This window comes from Octodon degus, unplaced genomic scaffold, assembly GCF_000260255.1.
Source record: "Octodon degus isolate 3935 unplaced genomic scaffold, OctDeg1.0 scaffold00020, whole genome shotgun sequence".
Taxonomy (NCBI): Eukaryota; Metazoa; Chordata; class Mammalia; order Rodentia; family Octodontidae; genus Octodon; species Octodon degus.
Window position 1 is genome coordinate 8,772,407 of NW_004524596.1, and position 12,159 is coordinate 8,784,565.

The following is a 12,159-nucleotide window of genomic DNA, read 5'->3' on the forward strand; positions in this document are numbered from 1 at the left end:
GACACTTTTTAAAGTTATTCATATAGAAACATGTATTTCATTACAAAATCTGCTCCGTTCCATTTAGTGAGAGATAAATGTGCCTAGGAATTACAGTGCAGAACTGCAGCAGTGAAGGGCTTATCTGTTACACAAAAATAAACCAAGAAAGGTAACAGGTTCACACAGTGTGACGGAGTAAGCAAAGGGCCTGGCACCAAGTTCACACAGCCTTCTGTCAGAGGTACATGTGCACCACACAGAAACACTCTGGTCACACCTGCATGGTCTGGAGGTAAAGCTGAAAGCGACATCAAAGAAATTCACTCTACACGCCGACGGATTCTCAGCAGTCAATTCTAACATTAGTGGTTAGGTAAGAGGACAGAAAATGAAAATGAGTGTATCTTGTAAAATATCAAGTGTAACATAGCAATGAAATGCAAATGTTAAAAGAACATCATACAAAAAAAATGCATCAAAGGTTTAAAAAACTGAGGCATAGGTACTATATATGTGAATGGGCACTCGTCCAAGGATCTCATGAAAATCTGTATCTTAACACTCAATTGGAATGTATTCTTTTTATTCAGGAGTGTTACATGTTCATGCTCACAACTCACACATGGTGCCCAAGAGCCCCGCTGTCACCGTCACCAGCCTGCATCTGCATCTGCATCTGCATCTGCGCTTGCATCCTTGCAATCATCTCTTGCATGCGGCGAAGCTCAGCTTCCTTTTCCAGCAGGATCTGATCTTTATTCATATCCTCATTCTCCACTTTCCTGCCGCCTCTCTTAAGCCTCTCAGAACGGAAATTTTCATAGTGCAGGTCCTGGGTCACTTCCTGTAGATCTTGCATGTGGGTGATAAGCATGGTTCTCAGCTTCAAAAAATCGTTATGTTCAGGATTCTCCACCTCCACAACACCCCATGGATAGAGGCGACCTCTGACCTTCTTGCCTTTGGCTTCAATCAGCTGGTTGGATCCAACCACAGAAAATGGGATACTGGCCTTGAGGAGCCGAGTTTGCTCTTTAAAGTCTTCATCTTCATCTGATTCTGCATCAGGTAAGTGATAGATTTTGATGTTATGTTCTTCAATTTCATCCAGAATCCTTTTCTTCAGTCGTTCACGCTCCTTCAGAGTAAATGTGTCGGCTTTCGCAATGACAGGCACGATGTTTACCTTATTGTGTATTGCTTTCATAAATGCGACATCTAAAGGCTTCAGCCCATGTCCAAAAGGTGAAATGAAATAGAAGCAGCAGTGCACCCTGTTATCAATGATGTGTCGCCTGTTCAAGCCACTCTCATCGTGCAGGTAGCGTTCAAACTGCTCATCGATGTAGGAGATGATGGTCTTAAAACAATCCCTGCAATTGATGGCGTCCCCATAGCCAGGTGTGTCCACTACTGTCAGGCGCAGCTTAACCCCACGTTCTTCAATCTCCACAGTTGAAGCCTCAATTTGGACAGTTCTTTCAATTTTCTCTGAAGCTCCAGGTATGATTCTTTCTGGATAGAGATCAGTCAGGAACAGGCTGTTTATTAGAGTTGATTTTCCTAGACCTGACTCACCAACCACCATCAGCGTGAACTCAAAACCTTTTTTCACTGATTTTCGGTGAACTTGATTGGGAAGGTTTGCAAATCCAACATAGCCAGGAGTTTCTGGATTTATAAATTGAGCTGGTTGTTGCTTAGACATCTTTTGTGTTGTTTTTTTCTGTCAACGCGCCGCCGGAAAGCTGGATTTTGTTTCCTAATCCACTGTGCCAGTCTATTTCTCTTAATTGGTGAATTGAATCCATTTACATTGATGGTTATAATTGAGATGTATTGATTTATGATTGACATGTTATTTACCTGCTGTGGTTTACTCCTTTTTCTCCCGTGTTTAATCGTTTGTCCTTTATAGTGGGTTGGTTCTGTTCTCATTGATGGAGTTCTGATCATTTTGGTCCTTCTCTAGAACATCTTTCAGTAGTCTGTGTATGGTTGGCTTTGTCATCATGAAATTCTTTAGTTGTTGTTTGTCATGGAAGTATTTCACTTTTCCATCAAAGTTGAAAGAGAGTTTTGCAAGATATAGTAGTCTGGGCTGGAATTTGTTTTCATAGAGGACTTGAAGTACTTTTCTCCATGCTCTTCTTGCCTTCATGTTTTGTGAAGAGAAGTCTGCTGTTATTCTGATGGGTCTTCCTTTGAATGTGATCTTTTTCTCTAGAGGCTTTCAGTGTATTGTTCTTGGCTGGATTTTTGGGATCTTGAATATTATATGTGTCGGTGTATTTTTAATTGGGTTGAAGTTATTTGAAGTTCTGTATGCTTCGGTTACCTGAAATTCAGATTGTTTTCTCATATTTGGGAAGTTTTCTGCTATTTCTTCTGCCCATATTCTTTTTATATCATTTGTATTGACTCTTTCTTTCTCATTGATGCCTATTAATCTCATGTTGTTCATCTTTGCATCATCTTGCAGTTGATGAGTTATTTTTTCCTGCATCCTGTTTGTTTTTAAGAGATGTTTTCTTACCTTTTCACTAGCTGCGACAGCATGTTCAAGATCTGAAGCTCTATCTTCACTTTCACTCAAATGGTTTTGCAAACTTGTGATTGAAATTTTAAGTTCCTCTATATCTCTTTGACTCTGCTTCATGTGATCTATTTCTTTCTTGTGTTGCTCATTCAACTAATCCATCACTTTTCTAATCTCTATTTTTTTTTATCAGTGTCTTCTTGAGAAGCAATTATTAATTCTTTTATTTCAGAGATTATTTCTAATCTGATTTCCTCTATATATTTCTGCATTTGACTCTTTACTTCAGATGCTATTAATTTAGATATTTCTTTTTTTATTTCATAGATTAATTCTGATCTGATTTCCTCTATGCTTTTCTGCTATTGTTTCTTTACTTCAGACGCTATTAATTCAGACATTTCAGCTGTGCTAGTGTCCTCTGCACTTGTTCTGGCTGGGCTCAGGACTTGAGACTGCATTTTGTTCCTTCTCTTTCATTTTGTATAGCACTGTCCTCTGTCCTTTGGTGTATAGCTTTGGTGCATTTATAACCTTATCACCTACTAAAATTCGGGTGCATATCTACTAAGTTTGAGTTCATCCAGTTGAGCCTGGCTTTGGTCTGGCTACTGTGTTCAGCTCCTTCCTTCTGCAGCCTTTGGAAGTGAACCTGCTGTGCCCCTCTGGCAAGACATTCTATTCCTGGATTAGCTGGGTGGTTTTGGCCCCTAGTCTTTCTGCAGGGACTCAGCTGCAGAGTTTCACCTCAGGCCTATGTGCCAGGGCTGGGCTGGATGTGGAGGGTCCAGGGATGCAGGGGAGCACAAAAGCTCTCCCACACACTCACTGGGCTTGGGCTTGCATGGGTCTGCAGGGTTCCTAAGAGCTTGGTGGACATTCTCCCTCACAAGAAGGGCTTGGGCTGGCTCTCGAGGGCTGTAGGGGTCCTCAGAGTGCAGTGAAATGTCTCACTTATGCGGCGGGCCTGGGCTTGGTCTGGAGAGGTCCAGTGGGTGCAGGTGATCGCAGATGCTCTCCCACACACTCACAGAGCCCGGGCTTTGGCAGGTCTTGAAAATTTATATTCTTATTAAATTGAAACCCCTAAAATTTACATGTTTAGGCAGACTGAATTCCATACAAGTTAACCATTTCTTTTCCACAGAGTTAAAATTAGAAAATTTAGGTGTTAAAAAATGGAAATCTCCCAGTCAGCGATGGAATGGGCAGGAGATTGGGTGTAACAGGGGTCAGGATGAGGATGCTATGCCAGGGCACCATTGCCATGGTGGCAGCATGGCCATGGTGGCAGCATTGCCAGGGGGGCATCACTGCCAGGGGGCATCATTGACAGCAGAACCATGGAGGCAAGAGGGACATAATAAAATAGTTTCAGAAGAACAAATTTTCTTGGAAGTTGTAGAGTGGCTGGTTTAAGGAGAGAGAGAGAGAGAGAGAGAGAGAGAGAGAGAGAGAGAGAGAGAGAAACTCTGTGATCTTTACTATATTTCTTTGGATTTGTGAGCATCTATGACCTTGTCCATACTTCCAATTCCATGCAGAGTGGATAGAAGCTTAGAAATGATGGAGAAAAAAACCCCTCTTTTGTGAAGTATTGAAGTCTGATAGAAGATATGGGCAGTTAGTTTATTTTTTTGAAATGTATTTGGTACAGAATCTCACTACACAGCTTGGACTCATAGTGATACCCCTGTTTTCAGCCTCCCCAGCGCTGGGATTACAGGCATGCACCACCATGCCTGGTCTCTGTGGCTGGGTCATCATGCCCAGGGGTGGGGTCAGTGGAGCATGTTGTACCAGGGATCGAACCCCGTCCCTGTGCTTGTCTAAGCAGGTGCTTAGTCCACTGAGCTATCTTACCAGCCCTCATGGGCAGTTCTTTGAATATGTGAGTTACACATAAGAGGTGAGGTCTGATGTGCGAATCTTACCCAGGAAATGATTATGTTCTCTTGCTTCCACCTTGTTTCTCTTTTTCATGTGTTTTTCTGTGTCATTTGCAACACCCCTTATTCAAGAAATAGAGTGATTGTTCCAGAATATAAGCATTATCTGTTCTTCTATTTTTGCATAGAAATAGTAATGCTTTGCTCTTCAGTCCGCCGGTCATTATCTGTCATTGTGTCAATGATATCTATAGTGTATCTGTCCTTGACTTGCCTTGTGATTTTTGACTCTTCTGCTATATAATTTGTTTAAGCCTTTACTTATGCCTACTTTTATATTTTCACAAATTACATCTTTTATCCTCCTAGGCTAAGCATTTACTTGGGTGAAGAAAAAAGAAAAAGAAGAAAAACCCTTGATTTTGTTTTAATGATATTGAATTCTTTCAAGAAAGGCTTAGTTTTAGAAGCAGGAAGTTTTCTCCCACTGCTTTGTTTCTCAGAATCCTTTCAATTTCACCGTCCATGAACAGCACCATTTCATTTCTTTCCATTTCCTGTGGAAGGTGAATATGATCTTTGGCCAAATTCAATAATGCATTTCATTCTGATCATTGTTTAAGATGTTTAAAACTTAATCAAATCTCTACTTCAGGAGTATTGTTAATATTCTGCACTGAAAATCTCATGCTGATATTTATTAGAATTAGGAATGATAGTTAGCACCCCCTCTTCTGTTTCTGATTTATAATCTATTGGAAAGCCTGACACAGAAGTTAAAATAAAAATAAAATGTAAGCTTATTAGTGAGAATGTTGCTTTCGTTGTACTCCTTGGTCTGTGGTGAACTGGGTTTCCTAATTCATTCCGTACATCTCCAGTTCAAATTTATCTGACTGTTCACCTGCTATACTTTTTAAAAAAATATGCATTTGTTTGTTACAGTTCTCACCTCACAGCTGGGACTCGGTGATCCTCCTGCTTTCAGCCTCCCCAGCACTGGGATTATAGACTATGCCTGGACTCTGTGGCAGCTCATGGTATGTGGTGCTAAGAATTGAGCTGTGGTCCTTGTGCTTGCTCAAGCAGGATCTTTTGACTTCTGAGCTACCTTGCCAGCCCCAGGCTACACTTTATTTGTCCTTATTTGTGCTTTCTTCCTTTGCACAAGGACTTCCTGTTTTCCTTTCACTGATAAGAATTACCACCTCACCTAGATTTCATTGCTGTTGCCTTTCTTTGTTCTAGGATACAAAACCAAAGAAAAACTGCAAAACCCCACCAGAACAAACAAACAAACAACCAGTGTGGAAAGAAACAATTACCAAGAAGGAAAAACACACTAGGAGGAGTTTTAAAGACATCCACTCAAAAGAAAGGGCATTTGGTCCTAACGAATCCAGTTCCACCTCCCTGTCTGTGACCTTGTAAATTTAGGCTTGTTTTCTCAGAAGGGATTAGGCCTACACTGAAGTGACTACTTTCATGCTCTTAGGCAGGGGCTTAGCTTGGGAGGAAGGACAGCAGTCACAAGCCATTGGAATGTTACATGCTGAGTCATGGGCTAAAAGTGTGTGATCAGAGAGAGACTTGCTGAGAACCTACATGAAGTTTCTGTGAGCAGGATGAGTCACTGTAAAGCTTAAGAAACAGTAGGCTTTGGGGAGGTCTAATTACTTTGATACATTCTCCGACACCACACACTGAGGCAGAAAACTTAGTAAGAAACCCAACTTAGTAAGAAAAAAGGGGAAAAATCCATTTTTATCTTAAGCACAGCTTTTTGCACTCTCCTGATAGTAGGTTTAGTGATGTTTTTTATGTCCTTCCTTCCAAGAAAAAGCTCAAATGGAAAAATGGTGAAAAGTTTCAGTAAAATCTGTGTGATTTTTTTTTTTTTTAGAGAGAGAGAAAATTCACATATGGTACCAAATGAAGAGGTCATTTTCAAAATCCTTTTCCAAAAATTGCCAAGGGTTTCTATTCAGGGCTTGAAGTTCTGTCTGATGTACCATGGACCCTGCTTCAGCACAGGAATGTGCTGGTCAGCTTTTGCACAGCTGGGACAGATCACCCAGTACCTGTGGCTTAAGGGCAGAGAGCTTTATTTGGCTCACAGTTTCTGAGGATTCAGTCTGTGCTTGGTGGGCCCCATGGCGGAAATGTCCCGGCAGCAGAGCATAGTACAGCAATGGTGCTCAGTTCAGGGCAACCAGGGCCAGTACTCAAGACCCCACCTCCTATTCTTCCAAGAGACACTTGGAAGTGTGTTTTGCTAATCCCCAGGTGATTCTCACTCCAAATCACAATTAAGTGCACTGGTCAAAAGGTATTGGAGTTTCGATTTCCTGATTTATGCACCACCTTTGGACCAGGTTATCCACTAGGAGGCAAGGCTCATTGACTATCCACACTGTCCACGTGTGTCCTACCAAAGAAGGCATTTGCTTAAGTACATGGGCAAGCTGTGGCATACAGGGAGGCCATCCTGAACACAACCAGCATTGGGGGCAGTGGTGAAGGAGATCTAGAAGAGTTATTGTAGACTCTAATGCTTTTGCTACTGGGCAGGAAACATGCAAAAATAATCAGGTATATAAGATAAAATACAAACAGGACTAGGCTGCTTCCATGGTGTAGAAAGAACAGGAACTGTTAGGGACTATGGGGAAGTGACCTGTAAGAATCCCATCCACGAATGCACCCTCTATTTGGTTCAAGCAGGATGTTGACTCAAGTGCTGCTGAGCCTTTTGTAGACCTTCAGTTTTAATGAATGAAAATTAACATAAAACACTATCGGGCTGGAAGTGTAGCTCAGTGGTAGACCAGTTGTCTAGGATGTGTGAGGCTCTAGGTTCAATCTCCAGTACCACAAAAAGGGATTAAGAATAATTAGGCAAATAAAATAAAATATATCTATAGATCAATTTGACTTTTATTTATTAGAGAAAAGATCCTACATTTTAAAGTGAGAGAAAGCTTCCATGGAAGCAGGACTAACATAGAAAAGCCCAGGGCTTTTCTGTTTATATTTTTCTTCTCTCTATACTCCCACTAGCTCATCACTTTTTTTGACCTGCACAGATTACCTTTTACCAAGATAATGGGAAGAGAGAGGGATGAATGTCTCCCGATATTCTTTAAGGGCAAAGGTTGGAAATGCATGACATTTTTAACTTCACTGTCCAACTCAGGATTTCCTTGAAGGACAGAGAACTACATGGAGGAGAAGGTTACATCACAGTCCTCACTTGTTTTTTTTTTATTTTTATTTATTTGAGAGAGAGAGAGAGAGAGAGAGAGAGAGAGAGAGAGAGTGAGTGTGTGTGTGGTGTGTGTGTGTGGCCAGCTCAGCCCACCAGGGGGCAGGGCTGGCTGGCATGTGGTGCTGGGGGATCGAACCGCGGTCCCTGATGCTTTGCTAAGCTTGTTCTAAGTAGGTGCTTTAGACCACTGAGCCATCTCACCAGCCCCCTCACTTGTTTTAAGGAAACAAATTCTGCTTCTTCGGAAGATACATGAGCTGTCTGCAAGTACCAGAAGTCATTGTAGCGCCTTGCTGACCAGAGAGACTACAACTGGATAAAATGGCACATTTGAATGCTTATAGTTAGGCATATCTCACTCATTTTTCACAGTTTCCCAGTCTTGCATATTACCTTTTATGCACATGGTATTCTGTCTGCATGGACTCCAAGGCTGCCTAGATTTGTGAACTGTGACTTAAATATTATCTTAAAATCAATCCTGATAGATATGAAATTCCCACCATAAAGATGGACAAAATTAGGTTTAAAATTTCATTCGAGCTTAATATGAGTTAACAGGTAAAAAGTTATTTGCTTTTCAATTTACATTTCTGAAATGTGCTTTTGCTTTCTAATTGCTACCCCATTTTCCCTCTGGCAACTCCAGTTATTTAAGTTCATGTTAATTTGATGTGAATTTTAAAGATGGGAAGCCTTGGAGCCAGATTAAATCTAGCCTTAATAAACACTTTGCAAGAAAGAGGGCAGAAACAGTGCCTAAAACATTAAGAAACAATTTCTCTGTCATTTTCAAGAAGCCCCACCCCCTCTTTACTGTTCTGTAGTCACTTGCTTCAGGCAGATGTGCTTTGTGCTGGCTGTCCATGAAGATTTGAGTTTGTGGCCTCCGCTACACACAGATACAACAGAGAGCTTCAGGTTAGGTCTACTTGATCACTTCCCCACTATGTCCATCAGGAGAATTTGAGGTACTGTCCTACATGGACATTAGGGTTGGCCATCGTGAGAAACATGGAACTCACCATGTTCACCAATACTATAGGATTATTATACTTAGATAAAAAGAGGCCTCTTAGTCAACCTTCCAGAGAGGTTATTTGTCTCAATTCTATTCCTACTCATCCCACAAGAATGCTGTTATCTTATAATAATGCATTTATTTCTCTGTCAAAGGCATAATTACAAATTTAGTGGTTTGCTTTCTTCTTTTCCCTTTCTGAATTCAAGCTTTCTAGCTTAGCCTATTTTTGCCAGACATCTTTTATGAAAGGAATAGAGAACAGAGCAGGAATTAGAAAGGCGTGCTAAGACACAGATCAGGGACCCACCTGGATTTTGTAGTGTGGAATCAGGTTATTCATGAAGATAATGAATAGGCTTCTCAGCCTTGGCATACTATTGAGAAAGGATGTTCTAGATCTCATAAAAATATCCCTCTTTAAGTAAATCATCAAATAAGACTTGGTTGATCAACAAATTCAGTACAATGCCTGCAGGTCCAAGGAAGATCCCCTGCCTGCTCATGCCAACTCAGCCTCTCTGAGAGACACAGAGCATAAGATGGAGGAGGGTTGAGACAGCAGTTCTTCCATCTTCTGGCACCAAAAGAATGTGGAGGAGATAGAAAGGCATGTTGCTCACTGTCCCTTTTCCAGATTTATGTCTGAAGAGAAGCAGGAGCGTTACGTGAATGAGGATCATTCCAGAGATGCAGAAGCTGACTGTTCCTTGTTCCCTTGGCTCACAGCAACAGCAGGAAATACTGAGTTGCTATAAAATACTGCAGCCCTTTATAACACCAATCAATGCATCTTTCTGCACTAAAATCTTAGGCATATGAGCCTTTACAATTCATAAAGAAGTTCTACATGAGAAATCACATTTCATCCATTCCAGAGAAGAAAGTCCTGTGAGTTAGATGAAAGTTTTCATTGTACAAAGCAAGGTAGAAACCCTAAAATCACAGCCCAACTTGCACTAACCTAATTTTAGACACATAATTATATGTATTTATTGAGCACTACATGATACTTCCACACACACACAAACACACACTCATTCATTTTCAAATAAGGGTAAGGACATCTGTATCTTCAAACATTATTCGAAGGAGTTGATAATATCCCAAACCTTTTCTTTTGTCTTGAAAATATATATACATAGTGTTATCATTATCCATAGCTAGCTGTGACAGTTAAGCTTCATTGTCAGCTTTACTGATTTGGAGTCACTTAGGAGATTAGTAAAGCACACTTTGGGAACATCAGTGTGGTTATAGAGGTGTCATCCTGGGCACAACCTACAGCCCTTGCCCCTTCTTTCTCTGGGACTATTCTTTTGCTCTGGCTCCCTGTTGCCATGAACTAGCCCCATTCCTGTATCATTCCCTCCTACCATGATGTTTCTGCCTTGGTTTCAGTCAACTAGGAATTAAATCCCTGAAACCATTAGCCACATTGAAACTTCTCCACCTTTGAGATATGAGTGTCCACTATTATGGTCCAGCAATGGGAAAGTTGTTTAATGCATCACAGACTGTGCGATTGAAAATAAGGGTCTTGAGAGTGGTAATTATAGAGTTGTAGTGAAGTGTAGTGCGGGTGAGGATTTGTGAAAGAGTTTCCTTGTCATGAATTAAAAAAAAGAGAGCTCAGACATTCTGTTGGGTAGAATATATTCCCTAGTGACTTGAACATTTATAGATGGTGCTGTTAACTTGAAAATATGCCACCTATTTCCCATATAGTAACCATTTAGATAAACCTGTTCCCTTCTCAGTCTTTTTATGTGGCTGAAGTGTGACACATTCCTGAACCTTAAAGTCAATGTGGATTCATAAAAAAAGAAGAAGAAGAAAAAAGAACATATGGACCAGGGAGACAGCTCAGTGGTCTAAGTGCCTGCCTGGCAAGCACAAGGACTGGGGTTTGATCCCCACTACCACATGCTGTGTGGCATGCTACCCACCAAAAGCAGGAGTAGTGGCACATGCCCGGAACCCCAGAGATGCGGAAGTGGAGATAGGAGGATTATTACAAGTCCCAGCTGGTAGCGAGACCCTGAACCAAATACATAAAGATAAATAAAAGCTTAAAAATAAAAAGAAGAGGAACATAGATAAGTTCAGATAAATACTTTTTCCACACTTGAGTTCTGAGTTAAGACAGTCAAAAAAAAAAGTATTAAGTATTAAATCATGTGGTATGTGAATAAAAAATTTATAAATTAATCATAGAAGAAGAAGATCCCACTTTAACCATATTTTCCCAGAACACAGAGAAAGAAGATTAATAAAACATCATCAGGACTAGATTAATTTCAATATAAAAGACAAACAGAAAACAATAAGGAATAAAATTATAGGTCCATTTCATTTATGGCAATATATACAAAAATCTTAGTATCTTAGTTTTTTTTAAAGAATAAATATAATTGATATAGTAACCATTTAGGTAAAGCTTTTCCTTCTTAGTCTTCTTACATGGCTTACCTCATCATTAGCTGACATCATTAGAAAGAGAAAAGAAAAAACACAAATTCAAGCAATTAGGAATGAAAACAGGGAAATCACAATGGGACCCACAGAAATTAAGGAGCTCATGAATGCCTACTAGGAGAACTTATATGCTAATAAGATGGAAAACAGAGAAGAAACAAATTCCTAGACACAATCAAACTACCAAAACTAAGCCAAAAAGACATAAAAATTGTAAATAATCTGATTATCAGTCAATGAAATTGAAAATGTAATTAAAAATTTACCAACTAAGAAAAGACCAGGCCTTGATGAATTCAAAGTTGAATTCTATAAGCAATTTAGAACTAATGTCACTAGTGCTGAAAATCTTTGAAGAAACTGAATGAAAGCAGTACTTTCAAAATCATTCCTGGAAGCAAGTATTACCCTGATTCCCAAACCAGAGAAGGATTCAATCAAAAAGAAAACTATAAACCAGGCTCCCTAATAAATATTAATAAGATACTGGCAAACAGAATGCAGCAAATCATCAAGAAGATTATACAACATGACCAAGTATGATTTACCCCAGGGATGCAGGGATGGTTCAACATATGCAAATCAATAAGTGTAATGCACCATATGAACAGAACCAAAGACAAAAAATCACATGATCATCTCAAAAGATGCAGCAAAAACATTTGACAAGGTCTAACACTCATTCATAAAAGCCCTACCGAAAATTGGAATAGATGGTCTTTACCTCAGTCTGATAAAAGCCATCTCTGAACAAACCAACAGCCAAAATCATATTAAATTGTCAAAAACTAAAAGCTTGAGACCCAGTCCTAGCCCAGGTCCGGTGAGTGTGTGGAGAGCTTCCTGCTACCCTGCGCAGGCGGGACCAGTACCAGCCCAGGCGCAGCGTGGGCCGGACCCTCTCCCATCCCCTCGGGCCACCCCACACCACTCTGCCTACGTCCCCACCCCTCCCGACGAGTAGGAATTGCTGCCGACTTCC

At 40.4% G+C, this 12,159-nt stretch overlaps 1 pseudogene; it reads right to left on the reverse strand.

Moving 5' to 3' along the window:
• Positions 1–490: 490 nt before the first annotated feature.
• LOC101566629 lies at positions 491–1,720 on the reverse strand (annotated as a pseudogene).
• Between the last annotated feature and the right edge of the window lie 10,439 nt (positions 1,721–12,159).